We start from the raw sequence: 7,447 nt of genomic DNA on the forward strand, positions 1-7,447 counted from the left end.
AACTTTATGTAGTTAAAAGTCTTGCCAACTGCTAATGCAATACAAAGCATTTCTTATAATTCCAATTAATAAGTATTTAACCCCTTAATGTCCAATGACGGATATATCCAACATTGGACGCCTTCCCCTGTTTGGTGTGGGCTCCGGCAATGAGCCTGCACTTTTTCCGGCACATGACAGCTGATCTGACTAGCTGTCATGTGCTCCTAACAGCCACAGGTGGAATCGCGATTCACCCGCTGCTGTTAACATGTTAAATGCCTCTATCAAGCTCTGACAGCAGCATTTAACATTCACGTGCAGAAAGCATGTCATTAACTCCTCCTATTTATGCCCCTGTCACAAGACCGCGGGTTGCCGATGGGTTAGCATGACAAATTGAGGTCTGAAGGAGACCCCTGTGGTTGTCATAGCCGGATAGCTATGAGCACCGCCCAGTGGACCTGAAGAATCATAAAGGCAGGTCAGTTTTAGCATTTACTGAACATGGTGAAAAAATCCCAAAAAACAATTGTGGAATTGTCCTTTTTTTGCAATTTCACAGCACTACACAGTATGGTAAAATCAATGGTGCAATTCAAAAGTACAAGTTGTCATGCAAAAAACAAGCCCTCAGGGCCATATTGACAAAAGTGGAAATACAGTGGGGGGAAAAAAACTCAAACAGTAGATAAACCTCTACTGATCTTGAGGGATACCCTTTTTGTCTTGGATCTTAGCCTTGACATCTTCAATAGTGTCACTTGGCTCCACTTGAAGGGTAATGGTCTTGCCCAGGGTCATTCTTTTTGTACGGTGACACACACCGCGCTCTGCTTTCTCGCTCTCTTGGTGGCTAATTGGTGAAGCCGCGCTCTGCTCCCTCATGGCTCCCGCTGTGTGCTGCTGTGCTGGCTCAGCTGTGTGGTGAGTAGACAGTAGTCGGTCGGTGACTAACTTCACTCTGCTCTCCCGGGCCCGGGTTCCCACTGTCCTGCCTCCATCTGTGTTGTGTTGTGTGAGTGACTCTGTCATTGAGTCTGACACACACAACTGTCTTCTAGGGTGCAGCACTCTCTGCTCTCCGGGCTCCTTCTGTCCAGCCTTGTAGAGTAGACTGTAGCGACGGCAGCCTGTGTGGTGAGATGCGGAGTCAGTGACTCCCTCCCTGAAAGTGCTGGCCCCGCTACATCTCTGCTGCTTCTAAACTGCAATAACTTTTTCAGGGTGACTGCAGCCTCCAACCCATCTCCCATGATCCCATCCCCCCATGATCCCATCCCCCATGATCCCATCTGTCCATTATCCCATCCCTCATGATCCCATCCCCCATGATCCAATCCCATCCCTCATGATCCCATCCCCCATGATCCGATCCCATCCCCCATGATCCCATTATTGGCCAACAGTGCACAATAGCAATGTTTTTCTATTTTATGTATGAAGCATCACAGATCACAATCTCGGCCTCCTATATAAGATATACACACACACCGCACTCTTCTTAGGCTATATTTCCATGGTCAGGAAACACTGCGTGTTTGACGCATAGAGCCACAGCATCAAACATGCAGCGTCCAGATATTACAGCATAGTGGAGCGGATTTCATGAAATCCCATCTCCACTACGCATTCAGAGATGCAGGCGGCAGACCCGCATAAACGGACATGCGGCTCGTCTTTCCAGAATGCAGCATGTCTGTTTACAATTCGGTGACGCTCAATCGCCGCTCCGTAAATTTCCCATAGACAATCATCAGATGCAGTAAAACCGCATCTAATGATTAGCCACATGCGTAGTAACTGCGTGAATGCAACTTACTATGCATGCCTCCTAATTTACATAAGATCTTACCTGTCCCGCCTCCGGAAGTCCGCGTCCACTGCAGTTCTCACAATAACTTAGCTTACCATGAGAATTGCCCCGCACATGACCGGGGATAATCTCCGGTCACCCTAGTCTGGTTCTCACGATCAGCTGACCGCGTGGGTGTTAGAGTGTAGGTGATCGCCAGAGAGTTATCTCCAGCGGTCATCTGCAGCTCTGCTATGTCCGGATCATTGTCAGGCATCCATATGTAGCAGAGCTGGACTCGTCGTGGGACACTTGTTATTAAGGACTGCATCGGACACAGGGAGTATACTGTTTTTTTGCTTTTTTTTTTTCAGAAGATCGATGGCTTCACTTGGATTACCTGTGTAATAAAGATGTCAAAACTGTGTGGTGTTTTATTTCATTAAAATACTTTATTCTGCATGTGTAGTGTTTATTTACCCCTTTATCAATTATAGGATTAGTAATGGTAGGTATTTTATTGACACCTCTCCATTACTAACCCAGCTTAGTGTCACCTTACAAAGGTGACATTAACCCCTTATAACCCCATATGCCACTGCAACAGGGCAGTGGGAGGAGAGAGGCTAAGCACTGGATTTGGTGCATCTTACAGATGCGCCATTTCTGGGGCGTCTGGGAGCTGGTATTTGTAGCCAGGGGGCAATATCCATGTTCCCTTCCTAGGCTATGAATATCAGCCCGCAGCTGTCTGTGTAGCCTTTCTGGCTATAAATTATAGGGGTACCACACGTCGTGTTTTTTTGGTGGGGTCCCCCTATTTTAATAGCCAGCAAAGGCTAAATATGCAGCTGCAGGCTGATATTCATAGCCTGGGAAGCTCCATGGGCATTAACCCCTTCCCAGGCTACAAACATTGGTCCCCAGTCGCTGGCTTTCCCTCTCTGGTGCAGAAATTTGCACGGGAGCCCACACCATTTTTTTTCAAACTAAACAGATATTGCGTTTAAGGCCAGGGACACACTTGCGAGAAACTCGCACTAGTCTTGCAGCTCAATACCCGACACTGCTTTATGGTAGCCATAGGGTGGGCCCCTAGAGTCAATTCCCCTGGTTGGCCCTAGGCACCCCAGTCGGACCCCGGTCTTGCCAGTCAAAATTTTGACAAAGAGCTGCATGCCACCTTTGAGCTGGAGCACAAGGTGGATTCCTTTTGGATGTTGTAGTCTGAAAGTGTGCTGCCACCTTCAAGCTGCTTTCAAGCAAAGATCAATCTCTGCTGATCTGGTATGATGCCCCTTTGTCTTGGATTTTCACCTTGATATTTTCAATAGTGAAAATTGAGGCTAATGGTCTTGCCAGTTAAGGTTTTCACAAAGCTCTGCATCCTCACCTCCTAATAGACAAGGAACTCCTGCGAAACGCGCGTCGGGGCCTCCTCTTCCACGCACAGCAGCAGGTTGGTAACGTACTACTTTCGTATCTGTTCAGTCTTCCCCTTTTTTTGCATGGGACTTCCCGGGATTATGTGCAATATATGGCTTACTGAGCCACTAGGGGGAACCAATTTATAACGCTTATATTTCTGCACAGATAGTTGTAATAAGCCATAAGGGGTCAATCTCTATATATTATGCTTTAACGTGACACCCGTTCATTTGGCTACATACCTACTTAACCTTCCTGCTGTTTGCTTGGTACTTTGGAGCTTTATCTCCTGTGTAGCTGCCCACTTTCTGGTATTAGTATACACTACAACTATATTGAATATTGGGCTAATACTTATCTCATTGTTTTGATTACATCTTTACATGCTCTTATATATGGCCTCTCTACCTTATAGCTACCATTTGATTTGCTCGTTAATGGATTAGTGTATTTGTGCGTGGCACTAGGCTCGCCTCTTCTCTCATCTTTTGCATTTTACGCATTTGTTTTTTATGTATTTATTGTAATGTTTTGAATTTGTCTTAATAAAGCTGTTATTTTTTGAGCTCTTGTGTCCATTGTTTCTTGGTTCTCTTATATCTTATGATGGTGGAGCATTTAAATTGTTTGCCCTCCCTATAGGTTTACTTAAATATCCAAAAGGAATCCACCCTCCACCTTGTGCCCCATCTGAGGGGTGGTATGCAGATACAGTTCTGGCCAAAAGTATTGACACCCCTGCAAATCTGTCAGATAATACTAATTTTCTTCCTAAAAATGATTGCAAACACAATTAATTTGTCTTAAATGAAAAAACACAAAAGAGAATGAACCAAAAAGCTAAACATTGATCATTACTCACAAAACTCCAAAAATGGGCCAGACAAAAGTATTGGCACCCTCAGCCTAATACTTGGTTGCACAACCTTTAGCCAAAATAACTGCGACCAACCGCTTCCGGTAACCATCAATAAGTTTCTTACAATGCTCTGCTGGAATTTTAGACCATTCTTCTTTGGCAAACTGCTCCAGGTCCCTGACATTTGAAGGGTGCCTTCTCCAAACTGCCATTTTTAGAACTCTCCACAGGTGTTCTATGGGATTCAGGTCTGGACTCATTGCTGGCCACCTTAGAAGTTTCCAGTGCTTTCTCTCAAAGCATTTTCTAGTGCTTTTTGAAGTGTGTTTTGGGTCATTGTCCTGCTGGAAGACCCATGACCTTTGAGGGACACCCAGCTTTCTAACACTGGGCCCTACATTATGCTGCAAAATTTGTTGATAGTCTTCAGACTTCATAATGCCATGCACACGGTCAAGCAGTCCAGTGCCAGAGGCAGCAAAGCAACCCCAAAATATCAAGGGAACCTCCGCCATGTTTGACTGTAGGGACCGTGTTCTTTTCTTTGAATGCCTCTTTTTTTCTCCTGTAAATTCTATGTTGATGCCTTTGCCCAAAAAGCTCTACGTTTGTCTCATCTGACCAGAGAACATTCTTCCAAAACGTTTTAGGCTTTTTCAGGTAAGTTTTGGCAAACTCCAGCCTGGCTTTTTTATGTCTCCGGGTAAGAAGTGAGGTCTTGCTGGGTCTCCTACCATACAGTCCCTTTTCATTCAGACACCGACGGATAGTATGGGTTGACACTGTTGTACCCTTGGACTGTAGGGCAACTTGAACTTGTTTGGATGTTAGTCGAGGTTCTTTATCCAACATCCGCAGAATCTTGCGTTGAAATCTCTTGTCAATTTTTCTTTTCCATCCACATCTAGGGAGATTAGCCACAGTGCCATGGGCTTTAAACTTCTTGATGACACTGCGCACGGTAGGCACAAGAACATTCAGGTCTTTGGAGAGGGATTTGTAGCCTTGAGCTTGCTCATGCTTCCTCACAATTTGGTTTCTCAAGTCCTCAGACAGTTCTTTGGTCTTCTTTCTTTTCTCCATGCTCAATGTGGTACACACGACAGAGGTTGAGTCAACTTTAATCCATGTCAACTGGCTGCTGGTGTGATTTAGTTATTGCCAACACCTGTTAGGTGCTACAGGTAAGTTACAGGTGCTGTTAGTTACACAAATTAGAGAAGCATCACATGATTTTTCGAACAGTGCCAATACTTTTGTCCACCCCCTTTTTTATGTTTGGTGTGGAATTATATCCAATTTGGCTTTAGGACAATTCTTTTTGTGTTTTTTTCATTTAAGACAAATTAAATGAAGATAATAATAACAAAGAATTTGAGTTTGCAATAATTTTCAGGAAGAAACTGAGTATTATCTGACAGAATTGCAGGGGTGTCAATACTTTTGGCCACAACTGTATTTGTAACACTTGATTGGCAAGACCATCACACTTGAGGTGGAGCCCAGTGACACTATTGAGAATGTGAAGGCTAAAATCATAGACAAAAAGAGGGTATCCCACCCGATGAGCAGCAGTTGATTTTTGTCAGAAAGCAGCTTGAAGATGGCCATACCCTTTCTGACTAAAACATCCAGAAAGAATTCAACCTCCACCGTGTTATCCGTCTAAGGGGTGGTATGCAGATTTTTGTGAAGACCCTGACAGGCAAGACAATTACCCTTGAAGTGGAGCCCAGTGACACCATTGAGAATGTAAAGGCCAAGATCCAAGACAAGGAGGGAATCTCACCAGATCAGCAGAGGTTGACATTTGCTGGTAAATAGCTCAAAGATGGCTGCACCTTTTCTGACTATAACATCCAGAAAGAATCCACCCACCACCTTGTACTCCATCTGAGGGGTGGATTTTAAATCTCAAACTTTTCTTTCCATGTTTCTATATGTTGCACTGTATTTGCTCGGAAACTACAGTCACAATCTTGTAGACCTGTTATAGCTAATTACAGATTGTTGCACAGAAAGAAAAATGGTTTCCTATATGTGACCCTTGAAAGTCCCAGTGACCAATAGCATTCAGTGGGTGAAAAATGGGGTATGGATAGTTGCTAAGTAGGCATGAGTGGTCATGTAATGCCTGGTGAAGCTGGCAAGCAGAGTTGAATACTGACAGTGAGTAAATTACACACTGTTAGTATTTGGCATGCTACAGTATTGGATTTTATAATTAATGCTCCTAATATGAATACAGATGTAACCCTTAATTTGTCAGATGGCACAATACTTAATTAACATAACCATGTATCAAAATATCTCACATGTTTTAGATTGTTACAGCTGTACAGTATCAGAACCAAGCACAGAAATACATCACCAGAACCACTAACTGTACAGAACTACAACACAAAATACACCATCAGTACATAAATACATCATCAGATGTATCAGAAGCACAATCAGTTTTTTTTATCTTAAATGGATGAAAGAGGGTCAGGGAATGTATATTTCAATTATAGGACTTTTCTCTGTGTGTTTATTTCAATTAAATGACTTTCTCTCTGTGTGTTTCTTTAATTGAATTTGACAATAGGATTAGTAATCGGGGTGTCTGATAGATGCCTCTCCATTATTAACTCTTGGGCTTGATGTCAGCTGCAATTACAAAGCTGACATCAACCCCCAAAAATATTACCCCACTTGCCACCATACCAGGGCAAGTAGAAAAAGTTGGGCAAATCACCAGAATTGGTGCATCAAATGGATCCGCCTTTTCTGAGGTGGCTGCTGGCTGCTATTTTTAGGCTGGAGAGGGCAAATATCCATGGCCCCTTCCTCATCTGAGAAAACCAGTCCCCAGATGTCTGCTTTAACTTTGCTGGTTATCAAAAATGTGGGGGATCCCATGGCATTTTTTAAATTATTTATTTAAATTACTATAAAGATGGCATGGGGGTCCCCTCTTTTTTAGATAACTAGCCAAAATAAAATTGACTGCTGAGGGCTGCAACCCACTTCTGTCAGCTTTACCTGTACTAGTTATTAAGAATAGGGGAAACCACATGTCTTTTGTTATTTTATTTATTCTTTCACATTAGCTGCTGACCAATCATAGCCATTCTAATACTTGACATAGCTGTGATTGAGCCAGGAGTGTCCACACAGGAAAGGCTTGTTGATTGGTTGCGCTTCAGCCTTTAAACAAACTTTATTCTGTCTGTCGAACCCAAACCGTAACATTGACTTCCAGGAGAAGTCCATGCTCGGGGTCCATGCACGAACAGTAGTTGTCCAGCATGAACCCCAAACTTTACCATTCAGGTTCGCTCATTTTTCTCACATATCTCATCCCTCCACATAGTGACCTCTCACACAATGTTAGGGTTGGGGGA

At 43.5% G+C, this 7,447-nt stretch overlaps 1 pseudogene; it reads left to right on the forward strand.

The window, feature by feature from the left end:
- Nucleotides 1-1,647: 1,647 nt before the first annotated feature.
- LOC138643386 (polyubiquitin-like) lies at nt 1,648-5,972 on the forward strand (annotated as a pseudogene).
- Nucleotides 5,973-7,447: the final 1,475 nt, after the last annotated feature.

Source organism: Ranitomeya imitator, chromosome 6 (genome assembly GCF_032444005.1).
Source record: "Ranitomeya imitator isolate aRanImi1 chromosome 6, aRanImi1.pri, whole genome shotgun sequence".
Classification (NCBI taxonomy): domain Eukaryota; kingdom Metazoa; phylum Chordata; class Amphibia; order Anura; family Dendrobatidae; genus Ranitomeya; species Ranitomeya imitator.